Source organism: Pseudophryne corroboree, chromosome 10 (assembly GCF_028390025.1).
Source record: "Pseudophryne corroboree isolate aPseCor3 chromosome 10, aPseCor3.hap2, whole genome shotgun sequence".
In the NCBI taxonomy this organism is placed as follows: domain Eukaryota; kingdom Metazoa; phylum Chordata; class Amphibia; order Anura; family Myobatrachidae; genus Pseudophryne; species Pseudophryne corroboree.
Window position 1 is genome coordinate 351,358,478 of NC_086453.1, and position 16,727 is coordinate 351,375,204.

Sequence of the window (16,727 nt, forward strand, 5' to 3'; positions counted from 1 at the left end):
TCCAAATCACTTGAATTAAATGGCAAAATCTCGCTATCGCCTGCCTAGGGAAGTGGAATCTAGATGGGATTTGTTACCAGGGACACAATACCTCCATCAATTGTCTAAATCCCACTGCACTAATGGCGGATACCGGATGCACGTCTAACACAATCATAAGTGTCAAGGCCTCAGTTATGAGGGCTTCCATTGTAATGTGAAGCTGAACCACTAGTCATGAACATAGGCCAGGGCCTCAGCCATTCCTTGCCACTCCGTGTCGTAAATGGCATATTGGCAAGTTTACGTTTCTCCTCAGACCATTTCAATTTCTTTTTTGGGGTCTTTTTACTGAACTTTGGCTTTTTGGATTTTACATGCCCTTTACTATCACATTGGGCATCGGCCTTGGCAAACGACGTTGATGGCATTTCATCATCTATGTCATGGCTAGTGGCAGCAGCTTCAGCACTAGGAGGAAGTGGTTCTTGATCTTTCCCTATTAACTCCTCCAAATGTTTGTTCTCCATTATTTTTCTGGAGTTATATAACACAATATGCGGCACAAGAGAGCGTACCCCTACACCTCACAGGGCAAACCCTGTAAAAATTATTTGGGTTAAATATTAATAACCCCTTTATTTGGAGTAAATAATATACAGCACAGGACAGCACCACTGAATTTATATGGCAGCACCACTGGACTGGATTTATACGGAATTATATGGATTTATATGGATTTAAATGGCAGGATAACTGGAATTATACGCCAGTATCACGGGAATTATATAGCAGTATCACAGGAATTATACGCCAGTATTCTGAGAATTATACGGCAATATCACAGGAATTATACGCCAATATCACAGGAATTATACGCCAGCATTCCGAGAATTATACGGCAATATCACAAGAATTATACAGCAATATCACAGGAATTATACGCCAGTATTCCGAGAATTATACGGCAATATCACAGGAATTATACGGCAATATCATAGGAATTATACGCCAGTATTCCGAGAATTATACGGCAATATCACAGGAATTATACGGCAATATCATAGGAATTATATGCCAGTATTCCGAGAATTATACGGCAATATTACAGGAATTATACGGCAATATCATAAGAATTATACGCCAGTATTCCGAGAATTATACAGCAATGTCACAGGAGTTATACGCCAGTATTCCGAGAATTATACTGCAATATCACAGGAATTATACAGCAATATCATAGGAATTATACGCCAATATTCCGAGAATTATACGGCAATATCTCAGGAATTATACGCCAGTATTCCGAGAATTATACGGCAATGTCACAGGAATTATACGCCAGTATTCAGAGTATTATACGGCAATATCACAGGAATTATACGGCAATATCATAGGAATTATACGCCAGTATTCCGAGAATTATACGGCAATGTCACAGGAATTATACGCCAGTATTCCGAGAATTATACAGCAATGTCACAGGAATTATACGCCAGTATTCCGAGAATTATACGGCAATATCACAGGAATTATACGGCAATATCATAGGAATTATACGCCAGTATTCCGAGAATTATACGACAATGTCACAGGAATTATACGCCAGTATTCCAAGAATTATACAGTAATGTCACAGGAGTTATACGCCAGTATTCCGAGAATTATACTGCAATATCACAGGAATTATACGGCAATATCATAGGAATTATACGCCAGTATTCCGAGAATTATACGGCAATATCTCAGGAATTAGACGCCAGTATTCCGAGAATTATACGGCAATGTCACAGGAATTATACGCCAGTATTCAGAGTATTATACGGCAATATCACAGGAATTATACGGCAATACCATAGGAATTATACGCCAGTATTCCGAGAATTATACGGCAATGTCACAGGAATTATACGCCAGTATTCCGAGAATTATACAGCAATGTCACAGGAATTATACGCCAGTATTCCGAGAATTATACGGCAATATCACAGGAATTATACGGCAATATCATAGGAATTATATGACAGTATTCCGAGAATTATACGGCAATATCACAGGAATTATATGGCAATAACATAGGAATTTTACGCCAGTATTCCGAGAATTATACGGCAATGTCACAGGAATTATACGCCAGTATTCAGAGAATTATACAGCAATGTCACAGGAATTATACGCCAGTATTCCGAGAATTATACGGCAATATCACAGGAATTATACGGCAATATCATAGGAATTATATGCCAGTATTCCGAGAATTATACGGCAATGTCACAGGAATTATACGCCAGTATTCAGAGAATTATACGGCAATGTCACAGGAATTATACGCCAGTATCACGAGAATTATACGGCAGTAACACTGGATATATGGCAGCAGAGGACACCACCACTGTGACTGGTCACTGGACTGATGCTGCACAAGACACTACCCCTGGCCTGATTCAAGACAACACAGCAAAAATGCAAGGGACTTATACAGCAGGCAGCAGCACTGGGGACATATAGCAGCAGAGAACACCAACACTGTGACTGGCTGGACTGATGCAGCATAATACACTGACTACACAGGACTGAGCAGCACAACACAGCACAAGACTCGCCACCCCACTTTACCGCCCCCACACAGACACTGAGGACGGAGACACGTCCTTTCACTACACTCTCCGAGACTGGAGTGAACATAAGGAGCCGCGAGGTGCGGCTCCTTATATGGAATCCAAATCCCGCGAGAATCTGACAGCGGGATGATGACGTTTTGCCGCATTCGGGTTTCCGAGTCAAGATGGAAAATCCGAGCCTGGCTCGGATCCGGACTCGGACGGCAAAGTTTGGGGGGGTTCGGTTCTCTGAGAACCGAACCCACTCATCTCTAGTTTAAAGCTTCCTGCTTCTCAGTGTTCAGGTTGCCAGTGCCACAAGTCACACAGCTCTGTGTGTGAGCTTTGTAGCTGCGCTCCTCAGTGTCCACAGTTGCTATCTTAGAACCTGCATTGCTCTGAGTTCTTATCACAGTTACCATCAGTGCAAGTCCGATATACTCTTTGAGCATTGATGCAAGACAGATATTCCTTGACCATCAGTGCAAGTCCAATCTTCCTCAACTATCGATGCAAGCCCGATACTCCTTGACCATTTGTGCAAGTCCAATATATCTTCAAGCATCAGTACAAGCTCTCTAACCTACTGCCTGCAACTGTATTTAGCAGTCCTCTACCAGATCTCTCAGATCCATTCCCTTCTAATGCTAGCCCAGGTAACCCATCAGGAACCCCAAATCCCCTTGTTTCCTGAAGAAGACCACTGATAGGGTAAGACTCTGCGCCCCTGATCTTGGTCTAGTCAACTACCTGGGGCTAGTTTTCGTAACCCTTAGTCCCTCCTGGGGGACATCTCTGTGAGAAGGAACCACCCAGTTTCTAGAGCAACACTTCTCCAGCTGCTACCAACTATGACACTGCTCCGGAGACAGCCACACACCAAATCCAGACACTGTACACTATTTCAATGTAGATCTGCTGATCCATTCCCGCTCCTAACACTGGGGATCTGAGTATTCCCGAGCTCGGGTGTTCCTGCCAGACTCGGATCCCACATCAAGGTTGAACGTTTGTCGGCATCAGATTCTCATAGTACTTGGATTACATTTAAGATGTTGCGGCCAGCACTCGGTGCAATTTTACTCACTGCATGCTGCAGTTTGCTGTGCTATTCTCTGCTGTTTTGTCTGTGCTGTGTCCAGAGCTGGCCCTAACCAATATTTTGCTCTAGACAAGATATTGACTGGTGCCCCCTAGCACCGCCACTAGTTCCGCCTCCGACTCTGCTCCCCTTTTCCAGCACATCACTCCTTACCCATAGCAGTCCTCATTTTGGTGCTTCCACCCGCTATATTTTAAATAGAAACAGTGTTCACTTTCGGCGTGCATGCCAAAAATGGGCATGTTCTTGCTGGGAAGGGGCATGGCCACATAACTGTACCCCCAATTCAAAGTACGCCGCACTGTATTGCAACTATATTTACATTATATCATGCAATAGTTACATCACACAGTAGTACCACATTACCTTATATACTTTACTCCTCACAGTAGTGCCCCTTATTCACATTACATCACACTGATTTGTTCCTTATTCGTATTACACCCACACCATATTGCTCTTTATTCCCAATAGACCACACAGCAGTGCCCCTTCTATACGTTCTGCCACACAGCAGAGCACCTTATACACATAATGCCACACATCAGTAATGCCTTTATACACCTAATACCGCACAGTAATGCCCCTTACACATATGACACACATTTTGAATGTTCTTATAAACATAATGCGCCTTACACATTATACCAGATTTTTGCAGATTTTTCAATTATTGGTTTCACTTGTAATAGTCTTCTACTTAAGTCCAATGGTGTAGGCTGTGCATTTAAAATCGAAGCGTGCATTTTATCAAAGCGTGATAAATTTGACAAATAACAGCAGCGTTCAATCAGCGTTCAATCGAAGTGAAAAAGAAGGAAAACGGAAGCACATCAATCAAACAAAACAAACAAAAAAACTGAAGAACTAAAAACAAATGTGAGTCACTTACTCCTCAGATCACTCACCTCCTGATTGTTGCATCTGAATAAATAGTACGGAACAACCTTACTTGGACAATTCAAAAACCATCCATTTCACCTACAAATGCTTGTATCTGTATTATTGTAATTTTGTTTTTTTATGCACAGCTGCACCAATGCAATTTTACCTGCAAACACTTAAAACATCTAACATAAGTACCATTGCTTCTTAAACCTCTCACAATCCTTTCATTTCTTACACTCCAAATACATTTCTGCACCCACTTTATCTACACTTTTGACTCATTTCATACTAAATCTACACCCCTTGAGCCTACACTGCTTTTCTCACCTGCATTTCTGCAATTCTTCTGCTTGGATTCCCTTACAGTCTCCTCTCCTACTTCCACTTTCCCTCAACCTATTTACCTACTTAACACTATGTCAAGGCTTTCCTATACCCCCCACATCACTCAGTGTCTACCCAATAATGTATCTTTATCCTTACCCCCTAGTCTCCTACACATCCTCCTCTCTCCCCTCCTCTGTCTCCCCTCCTTCCCTCTGTTTCCTTCCCCCACCTTTCCTGTTACCCCACTTTCATTCACCTCTGCCCCATGGTCCTGCTACCCCACAACTCAGCCCTGCTCCCTCTCTCCCTTCCCTGTCACCTCCCCACACCCCCATCCACATCACACTGACCTCCCTCCCTGCCCACCTCCTGCAGTTTCCCCTCCTAGCTCAGGCACCCGTACCATCACTACTCTCTCATCATCCCTGCCCTCAATGTTAATCCCACCTCATCGCTACAGCAACCCTGATAATCTCATTCACATCTCTCCCACAGACTTATACCCCCTATCCTGTGCACTCTGGAATGCCAGATCTGTTTGTAACAAACTGGTCCCCACTCATGACCTTTTCATTTCCAAATTCCTACACCTACTAGCCATTACTGAAACTTGGATTACGCCCTCTGACACTACTTCTGCTGCTGCTCTCTCTGCTGGGGGCCTCACATTCACACACACACCCCGACCTGGGGGTCGCCATGGGGGTGGTGTTGGGGTCCTTTTACCTTCTAGTTACTCCTACCAACTCATACCACCAGAACCATCCCTTATATTCTCTACATTTGAGGTCCACGCCATACGCCTCTTCCAACCAGTCCATCTTAGAGTAGCTGTCATTTACCGCCCCCTCTGGCACTGCTTCCAAATTCATCGACAACTTTGCTTCTTGGCTTCCTCACTTCCTCTCTTCTGACATTCCCACCTTTATCCTAGGCGATTTCAACATCCCTATTGACATCCCCACACAATCCCCTGCCTCTAAACTCCTTAACCTCACCTCCTCACTTGGTCTCTCCCAGTGGACCTCCTCACCCTCCCATGTGAATGGGAGCTCACTGGATCTGGTCTTCACTCACCGCTGTGATATCTATGATTTTTCCAACTCCCCATTTCCCCTCTCTGACCACCACCTGCTCTCCTTTAACCTATCTCTCTCAACTTCCCCATCTCAACCTCCTAAGGCTACCATCACTAAGCGTAACATTGAAGCTATTGACACCACATTCCTTTCCTCCCTGTTTGACTCACTTCTCTCTCCTATTCTCTCTCTCTCATGCCCTGAACAAGCCACTTCCACGTACAATGCTTCCCTTACTTCTGCTCTTGACTCTGTTGCTCCACCAACCACTATTCACCCTCGCAAATTAACACCTCAACCCTGGCACACCAAATGCACCAGATATCTGCAAAAATGCTCACGTACTGCTGAGCGACACTGGAGGAAATCACGCTCTAAGGCAGATTTCCTCCATTTCAAACTTATGCTCTCATCCTTCAGTGCTGCCCTTTCTCTTGCTAAACAGTCATACTTCAAGAACCTCATCTCCTCCCAGTCTTCCAACCCCCGGCGCCTCTATGCCACTCTCAATTCACTCCTCTGCCCACCTCCACCTCGTCTCCCTTCCTCACTCTCTGCTCTTGACTTTGCCACTTACTTCACATCCAAAATTGACTCCATACATCAAGACATCACATCACACCAGACCATCAGTAACCAGCCTTCTCCCATCCCTTACCAACCCTCCCCATCCCTCGCACCAACTCTGTCATCTTTCTCCCATGCATCTGGAGAGGAAGTCATGGCCCTCATTCGTTCCTGTCCCCTCACCACCTCCCCACTTGACCCTATCCCCTCCCGCCTCCTCCGCTACCTCTCTTCTTCTGCTTGTTCCCATCTTTCCCACCTTCTCAATCTCTCCCTCTCGTCAGGCACTGTCCCCTCTGCCTTCAAGCACGCACTCATCTCTCCTATTCTTAAAAAACCTACCCTTGATCCAAACACTCTCTCCAACTACCGACCCATGTCTCTCCTCCCTTTTGCCTCCAAACTCCTTGAGCGTATTGTCTACAACCGCCTTACTTCCTTTCTTTCCTCACACTCACTGCTTGACCCATTCCAATCTGGCTTCCGTCCTCTCCACTCCACTGAAACTGCCCTTACAAAAGTATGCAATGACCTCCATGCTGCTAAATCTAAGGGACACTACTCTCTACTTATTCTACTTGATCTCTCTGCTGCTTTTGACACTGTGGACCATCCTCTTCTACTGCAAATCCTTCACTCCATTGGTCTGCGTGACACTGCCCTCTCTTGGTTGTCGTCCTACCTTTCTGACCGTTCATTCTCTGTCTCCTCTCATGACTCCACCTCCCCCTCACTTCCACTAACTGTAGGGGTACCCCAAGGTTCTGTCCTTGGTCCTCTTCTCTTCTCTCTCTATACGTCCTCACTAGGTAAGCTCATTAGTTCTTTTGGTTTCCAATATCATCTCTATGCTGATGACACTCAAATCTATCTTTCCTCTCCAGACCTCTCCCCTACTCTCCTCACTCGTATCTCCAACTGTCTCTCTGCTATCTCTTCCTGGATGTCCCAGCGCTTTCTTAAACTTAACATGTCTAAGACCGAGCTGATCATCTTCCCTCCCTCCCGCATAACCTCACCTCCTACAATCTCATTATCTATTGATGGCACTACTATCTCCTCTACCCCCCAAGTGCGCTGTCTTGGAGTAATCCTTGACTCCTCCCTCTCCTTCAAACCACACATTCAGCACCTCTCACAAACCTGCCGTTTTCATCTAAAAAATATTTCCAGGATCAGACCCTTTCTGACCCAGGATGCTACTAAGACTCTTATCCACTCACTGGTCATCTCCAGACTGGACTACTGTAATCTCCTCCTGACTGGAATTCCTGACAAATACCTCTCTCCACTCCAATCTATCCTCAATGCTGCTGCCCGGCTCATTTTCCTCACCAAACGCACTACGTCCACCTCTCCTCTCTTACTAAACCTTCACTGGCTCCCCTTCCCTTTCAGAATCCATTTCAAGCTTCTCACACTTGCTTACACAGCCCTCACCCACTCGCTTTACACTCCCACCCGTCCTCTTCGCTCTGCTAATGCTCTCCGACTCTCCTGCCTACGGATTACTTCCTCCCACTCCTACCTCCAAGATTTTTCACGTGCTGCACCACTTCTATGGAATTCCCTACCTCTCCCCCTCAGACTCTCCACCTCTCTACAAAACTTCAAACGGGCTCTCAAGACCCACTTCTTCACCAAACCCAGCCAAATCTCATCCTAAACCTCTGTTCCACGCTCTCTATGTACCCCATCTGTCTCACCCCTGTCTGTCTACCCCTCCCCTTCAGAATGTAAGCTCTCACGAGCAGGGCCCTCTTCCCTCATGTGCTTACCCTTTTCTTACTTTAATAATCTTCAGCTGCACCAAATCCAGCAGTCTTCTGCCACCTGATACTTATTCCAGTGTCATCTGCATATGTAGCTATGTTTATTTACCCTGTACTTGTCCTATATTGTAGTCAACTGTAAGTTGCTGTTTTCCTGGTTGATTATTTGTTTATGTACTCTGTAATTGGGCGCTGCGGAACCCTTGTGGCGCCATATAAATAAAGGATAATAATAATAATACCAATCTTTATTAATGACCTTATACACATAATGCCCCTTACACATATGCCGCATATTATTAATGCCCTTATACACATATGCCGCACATTATTAATGCAATTATACACATAATGACACAGATAATGCCCTTACACATAATGACACACATAATTTCCCCTACACATATGCTGAACGCTATTGCACAACCAACCCAACCTCACACAGTACTCACACAGCCGCTAACACTGTGACCTCTGCCTCTGCTTAGATACAGATGTGTCCTCATACATCTTGCCTTAATACGCCATGCAGCAGGAGATAGAAACATAGAATTTGACGGCAGATAAGAACCACTTGGCCCATCTAGTCTGCCCCTTTTTTATACTTCAGGTAATCTCAACCCTTTTTGAACCTTAATTCTTTGTAAGGATATTCAAATGCCTATCCCAAGCATGTTTAAATTGCTCTACAGTCTTAGCCTCTTCCACCTCTGATGGGAGGCTATTCCAGTTATCCACTACCCTTTCTGTGAAGTAATTTTTCCTTAAATTTCCCCTAAACCTGCCTCCCTCCAGTTTCAGAGTATGTCCTTGAGTTCTAATACTTCTCTTCCTTTGAAGAATGTTTCCCTCCTGTACCTTGTTAAAACCCTTGGTATATTTGAAAGTTTCTATCATATCCCCCCTTTCCCTTCTCTCCTCCAAACTATACATGTTAAGATCTTTTAGCCTTTCCGGGTAAGTTTTGTGATGTAGGCCATGCACCAGTTTAGTTGCCCTTCTTTGTACAGTCTCTAATGTATTTATATCCTTCTGGAGATATGGTCTCCAGAACTGGACACAGTATTCCAGATGAGGCCGCACCAATGACCTATACAGTGGCATTATTACTTCTTTTTTCCTGCTACTGATTCCTCTCCCTATGCAACCAAGCATCTGACTTGCCTTTCTCATTGTTTTGTTGCATTGCTTTCCTGCCTTTAAGTCACATGAAATAGTGACTCCTAAATCCCTTTCCTCTTCAGTAGTTTCCATTTTAGTATCCTTGATACTATATTTAGCCTTTCGGTTTTTGAGACCCAAGTACATGATTTTGCATTTTTTAGCATTAAACTGCAGTTGCCATGTTCTCGACCATTTCTCAAGCCTAGCTAGGTCATCAATCATTTGTTTTACCTCTCCCAGTGTGTCTACCCTGTTGCATATCTTTGTATCATCTGCAAAAAGGCATACTTTCCCATATATATATATATATATATAAATTCCTGTGCACATACTCTGAGCAACATTATATTATGCCCCACAATATAATGCCCCTTGCACCATAATAAACCCCAACAGTAATTACCCTGACACCATATTAAGTTCCATAGTAATGCCCCTGACACCATATTACGCTCCAACAGTTATGCCCCTGTCACCCATATTATGCCCCCACAGTAATGCCCCTGTCACCATACTATGCTTTACAGTTATGCACGTGACACCATATTATGCCCACATATTAAAAATGCCCTATGCCACATGCTCTCAGGGATTCTGCCACACCTGGAAAAAAAAGGCCTTCCCAAAATGGCCACTGCTTCATCTAGCATTTAAAATAACTGTCTCCTCTGTGGTGATGGCCATTTCGGGAGGGTCATTTTCAATGCTTCGACGGGGGCCCTCTCTGTACCAGGCAGTGGCGGGTGGTGGCACTGGCGTTTCTATAATGGGTACAGTGTGTGCGGTGCACACAGGCCCCTGAGTCCAGAGGGGGCCCCCACTGCACACACTGCACCCATTTTTAAAATACTCACCCCTCCAAAGTCCAGCGCCGGCATCCGCAGCGCCGTTAGAACACAGTGAAAATGGCCCAGCGGCCATTTTCACGGAGTTCTGCGCGTGTGAAGTAGAGAAATCTCAGGGAAAATGGCCGCCGTGCCATTTTCCCGGAGATCTGCGCATGCGCAGTAGAGTCTGAGCCCTCTAATGCTCAGACTCTACAGCGCTCCGGGCAGAGAGGAGGGGGCCCGACGGAGGAGGCTGAACATGGGCCTCCTCCTCTCTTAAAACGCCCCTGGGTGGCGGCATGCGGCCCGGTGCCCTCCACTCTCTGCCAGACCAGCCGGGCCCAGGACAGTTGTGCCCCAAGCACCCCCCAGATGGCGGCCCTGCTTCCAGTTACACTTCACTGATTATCAGACTCTCCAGCATTCTTAAGTTCTCAGCCTTGCTGGAATCTGTTGCTGAATTCTACAGCCTTGTATATGAATCTGCATCCTAGTGCTGCTGCAACCTCCCTCCTGATTGTGCCTGTGGAGCCTCAGCTAATCTGTCACCGGTGTGCTGTTACCTTTGATATTCCTTCAAGCAAGTTATTCATCTGCTACGTGTGCATGTTCCAGCTCAGGGGTGTCAAACTCGCAGGCCATGGGCTGCATGCGGCCCCTACTACATCCTTTCTCTGACGTCCTAGTGGATGCTGGGGACTCCGTAAGGACCATGGGGAATAGCGGCTCCGCAGGAGACTGGGCACAAAAGTAAAGCTTTAGGACTACCTGGTGTGCACTGGCTCCTCCCCCTATGACCCTCCTCCAAGCCTCAGTTAGATTTTTGTGCCCGAACGAGAAGGGTGCACACTAGGTGGCTCTCCTGAGCTGCTTAGTGAAAAGTTTAGTTTTAGGTTTTTTATTTTCAGTGAGACCTGCTGGCAACAGGCTCACTGCATCGAGGGACTAAGGGGAAAAGAAGCGAACTCACCTGCGTGCAGAGTGGATTGGGCTTCTTAGGCTACTGGACACCATTAGCTCCAGAGGGATCGAACACAGGCCCAGCCATGGAGTCCGGTCCCAGAGCCGCGCCGCCGGCCCCCTTACAGAGCCAGAAGCAAGAAGAGGTCCGGAAAATCGGCGGCAGAAGACATCCTGTCTTCACCAAGGTAGCGCACAGCACTGCAGCTGTGCGCCATTGCTCCTCAGCACACTTCACACTTCGGTCACTGAGGGTGCAGGGCACTAGGGGGGGGGGCGCCCTGAGCAGCAATAAAAACACCTTGGCTGGCGAAAATACATCACATATAGCCCCCAGGGCTATATGGATGAATTTTAACCCCTGCCAGAATCCATAAAAAAGCAGGAGAAAAGTCCGCGAAAAAGGGGCGGAGCCTATCTCCTCAGCACACTGGCGCCATTTTCCCTCACAGCTCCGTTGGAGGGAAGCTCCCCTGGCTCTCCCCTGCAGTCACTACACTACAGAAAGGGTTAAAAAAGAGAGGGGGGCACTAATTAGGCGCAGTATTAACAATACAGCAGCTATAAGGGGAAAAACACTTATATAAGGTTATCCCTGTATATATATAGCGCTCTGGTGTGTGCTGGCAAACTCTCCCTCTGTCTCCCCAAAGGGCTAGTGGGGTCCTGTCCTCTATCAGAGCATTCCCTGTGTGTGTGCTGTGTGTCGGTACGCTTGTGTCGACATGTATGAGGAGGAAAATGATGTGGAGGCGGAGCAAATTGCCTGTAATAGGGATGTCACCCCCTAGGGGTCGACACCTGAGTGGGTGAACTGTTGGAAGGAATTAACAGTGTCAGCTCTTTACAAAAGACAGTGGTTGACATGAGACAGCCGGCTACTCAGCTTGTGCCTGTCCAGACGTCTCATAGGCCGTCAGGGGCTCTAAAGCGCCCGTTACCTCAGATGGCAGATACAGACGCCGACACGGATACTGACTCCAGTGTCGACGGTGAAGAGACAAATGTGACTTCTGTAGGGCCACACGTTACATGATTGAGGCAATGAAAAATGTTTTACACATTTCTGATAATACGAGTACCACCAAAAGGGGTATTATGTTCGGTGAGGAAAAACTACCTGTAGTTTTCCTGAATCTGAGAAATTAAATGAGGTGTGTGATGAAGCGTGGGTTTCCCCCGATAAAAAAGTTATTGGCATTATATCCTTCCCCGCCAGAGGTTAGGGTGCGTTGGGAAACACCCCCTAGGGTGGATAAAGCGCTCACACGCTTGTCAAAACAAGGGCTCTACCCTCTCCTGAGATGGCCGCCCTTAAGGATCCTGCTGATAGAAAGCAGGAGGGTATCCTAAAATGTATTTACACACATACTGGTGTTATACTGCGACCAGCAATCGCCTCAGCCTGGATGTGCAGTGCTGGGTTGGCGTGGTCGGATTCCCTGACTGAAAATATTGATACCCTAGATAGGGACAGTATATTATTGCCTATAGAGCATTTAAAAGATGCATTTCTATATATGCGTGATGCACAGCGGAATATTTGCCGACTGGCATCAAGAGTAAGTGTGTTGTCCATTTCTGCCAGAAGAGGGTTATGGACACGACAGTGGTCAGGTGATGCGGATTCCAAACGGCATATGGAAGTATTGCCTTATAAAGGGGAGGAGTTATTTGGGGTCGGTCTTTCAGACCTGGTGGCCACTGCAACAGCTGGGAAATCCACGTTTTTACCCCAGGTCGCCTCTCAACATAAGAAGACGCCGTATTATCAGGCGCAGTCCTTTCATTCCCATAAGGACAAGCGGGCAAAAGGTTCCTCATTTCTGCCCCGTGACAGAGGGAGAGGAAAAAGGCTGCAGAAATCAGCCAGTTCCCAGGAACAGAAGCCCTCTACCGCCTCGCATGACGCTGGGGCTTTACAAGCGGACTCAGGCACGGTGGGGGCCCGTCTCAAGAATTTCAGCGCGCAGTGGGCTCACTCGCAAGTAGACCCCTGGATCCTTCAGGTGGTATCTCAGGGGTACAAATTGGAATTCGAGAAGTCTCCCCCTCGCCGTTTCCTAAAGTCGGCTTTACCGATGTCTCCCTCCGACAGGGAGGCAGTTTTGGAAGCCATTCACAAGCTGTATTCCCAGCAGGTGATAATCAAGGTACCCCGCCTGCAACAGGGAAAGGGGTATTATTCCACACTGTTGTGGTACCGAAGCCGGACGGCTCGGTGAGACCGATTTTAAATCTAAAATCTTTGAACACTTACATACAGAAGTTCAAATTCAAGATAGAGTCACTCAGAGCAGTGATTGCGAACCTGGAAGAAGGGGACTACATGGTGTCTCGGGACATCAAGGATGCTTACCTTCATGTCCCAATTTACCCTTCTCCCCAAGGGTACCTCAGGTTTGTGGTACAGAACTGTCACTATCAGTTTCAGACGCTGCCGTTTGGATGGTCCACGGCACCCCGGGTCTTTACCAAGGTAATGGCCGAAATGATGATACTCCTTCGAAGGAAGGGAGTTTTAGTTATCCCTTACTTGGACGATCTCCTGATAAGGGTAAGATCCAGAGAACAGTTGGAGGTCGGTGTAGCACTATCTCAGGTAGTGTTGCGGCAGCACGGTTGGATTCTCAATATTCCAAAATCGCAGCTGGTTCCGACGACTCGTCTTCTGTTCCTAGGGATGATCCTGGACACAGTCCAGAAAAAGGTGTTTCTCCCGGAGGAGAAAGCCAGGGAGTTATCCGAGCTAGTCAGGAACCTCCTAAAACCGAGCCAAGTCTCAGTGCATCAATGCACAAGGGTTCTGGGAAAAATGGTGGCTTCCTACGAAGCAATCCCATTCGGCAGATTCCACGCAAGAATTTTCCAGTGGGACCTGCTGGACAAATGGTCCGGGTCGCATCTTCAGATGCATCAGCGGATAACCCTGTCACCAAGGACAAGGGTGTCCCTTCTGTGGTGGTTGCAGAGTGCTCATCTTCTAGAGGGCCGCAGATTCGGCATTCAGGACTGGGTCCTGGTGACCACGGATGCCAGCCTGCGAGGCTGGGGAGCAGTCACACAGGGAAGGAATTTCCAGGGCTTATGGTCAAGCCTGGAGACATCACTTCACATAAATATCCTGAAGCTAAGGGCCATTTACAATGCTCTAAGCTTAGCAAGACCTCTGCTTCAAGGTCAGCCGGTGTTGATCCAGTCGGACAACATCACGGCAGTCACCCACGTAAACAGACAGGGTGGCACAAGAAGCAGGAGGGCAATGGCAGAAGCTGCAAGGATTCTTCGCTGGGCGGAAAATCATGTGATAGCACTGTCAGCAGTATTCATTCCGGGAGTGGACAACTGGGAAGCAGACTTCCTCAGCAGACACGACCTCCACCCGGGAGAGTGGGGACTTCACCCAGAAGTCTTCCACATGATTATAAACCGTTGGGAAAAACTCGACAGGTATTGCGCCAGGTCAAGGGACCCTCAGGCAATAGCTGTAGACGCTCTGGTAACACCGTGGGTGTACCAGTCAGTGTATGTGTTCCCTCCTCTGCCTCTCATACCCAAGGTACTGAGAATTATAAGATGGAGAGGAGTAAGCACTATATTCGTGGCTCCGGATTGGCCAAGAAGGACTTGGTAACCGGAACTTCAAGAGATGCTCACGGAGGATCCGTGGCCTCTACCTCTAAGAAGGGACCTGCTCCAGCAAGGACCCTGTCTGTTCCAAGACTTACCGTGGCTGCGTTTGACGGCATGGCGGTTGAACGCCGGATCCTGAAGGAAAAAGGCATTCCGGATGAAGTCATCCCTATCCTGATCAAAGCCAGGAAGGATGTAACCGCAAAACATTATCACCGCATTTGGCGAAAATATGTTGCGTGGTGCGAGGCCAGTAAGGCCCGACGGAGGAAATTCAACTGGGTCGATTCCTACATTTCCTGCAAACAGGAGTGTCTATGGGCCTGATATTGGGGTCCATTAAGGTTCAAATTTTGGCCCTGTCAATTTTCTTCCAAAAAGAACTAGCTTCAGTCCCTGAAGTTCAGACGTTTGTAAAAGGGGTACTGCATATACAGCCTCCTTTTGTGCCTCCAGTGGCACCTTGGGATCTCAATGTAGTTTTTGGGTTCCAAAAGTCACATTGGTTTGAACCACTTAAATCTGTGGAGTTAAAATATCTCACATGGGAAGTGGTCATGCTGTTGGCCCTGGTGCGTGTCAGAATTGGTGGCTTTATCCTGTAAAAGCCCTTATCTGATTTTCCATTCGGACAGGGCGGAATTGAGGACTCGTCCTCAGTTTCTCCCTAAGGTGGTTTCAGCGTTTCACCTGAACCAACCTATTGTGGTGCCTGCGGCTACTAGGGACTTGGAGGACTCCAAGTTGCTAGACGTTGTCAGGGCCCTGAAAATATATGTTTCCAGGACGGCTGGAGTCAGAAAATCTGACTCGCTGTTTATCCTGTATGCACCCAACAAGCTGGGTGCTCCTGCTTCTAAGCAGACTATTGCTCGTTGGATTTGTAGTACAATTCAGCTTGCACATTCTGTGACAGGCCTGCCACAGCCAAAAATCTGTAAATGCCCACTCCACAAGGAAGGTGGGCTCATCTTGGGCGGCTGCCCGAGGGGTCTCGGCTTTACAACTTTGCCGAGCAGCTACTTGGTCAGGAGCAAATACGTTTGTAAAATTCTACAAATTTGATACCCTGGCTGAGGAGGACCTGGAGTTCTCTCATTTGGTGCTGCAGAGTCATCCGCACTCTCCCGCCCATTTGGGAGCTTTGGTATAATCCCCATGGTCCTTACGGAGTCCCCACTAGGACGTCAGAGAAAATAAGAATTTACTTACCGATAATTCTATTTCTCGTAGTCCGTAGTGGATGCTGGGCGCCCATCCCAAGTGCGGATTGTCTGCAATACTTGTACATAGTTATTGTTACCAAAAATCGTGTTATTGCTGTAGTGAGCCATCTTTTCTAGAGGCTCCTCTGTTATCATGCTGTTAACTGGGTTTAGATCACAGGTTGTACGGTGTGATTGGTGTGGCTGGTATGAGTCTTACCCGGGATTCAAAATCCTTCCTTATTGTGTACGCTCGTCCGGGCACAGTATCCTAACTGAGGCTTGGAGGAGGGTCATAGGGGGAGGAGCCTGTGCACACCAGGTAGTCCTAAAGCTTTACTTTTGTGCCCAGTCTCCTGCGGAGCCGCTATTCCCCATGGTCCTTACGGAGTCCCCAGCATCCACTACGGACTACGAGAAATAGAATTATCGGTAAGTAAATTCTTATTTTTGTAGCCTGTGGGAAAGGGTCCATTTGTGGCCCATTGGCAGGGCCATCATTTACATGGCATAATCAACTTGGTTTTGCCATGTAAATTATTGCCACTTTGAAAAAACAGGAGAACTCTCAAAAAATCTCTCACTTTCTGATTCTCACACCCAATTACACCCATAATCTCTATG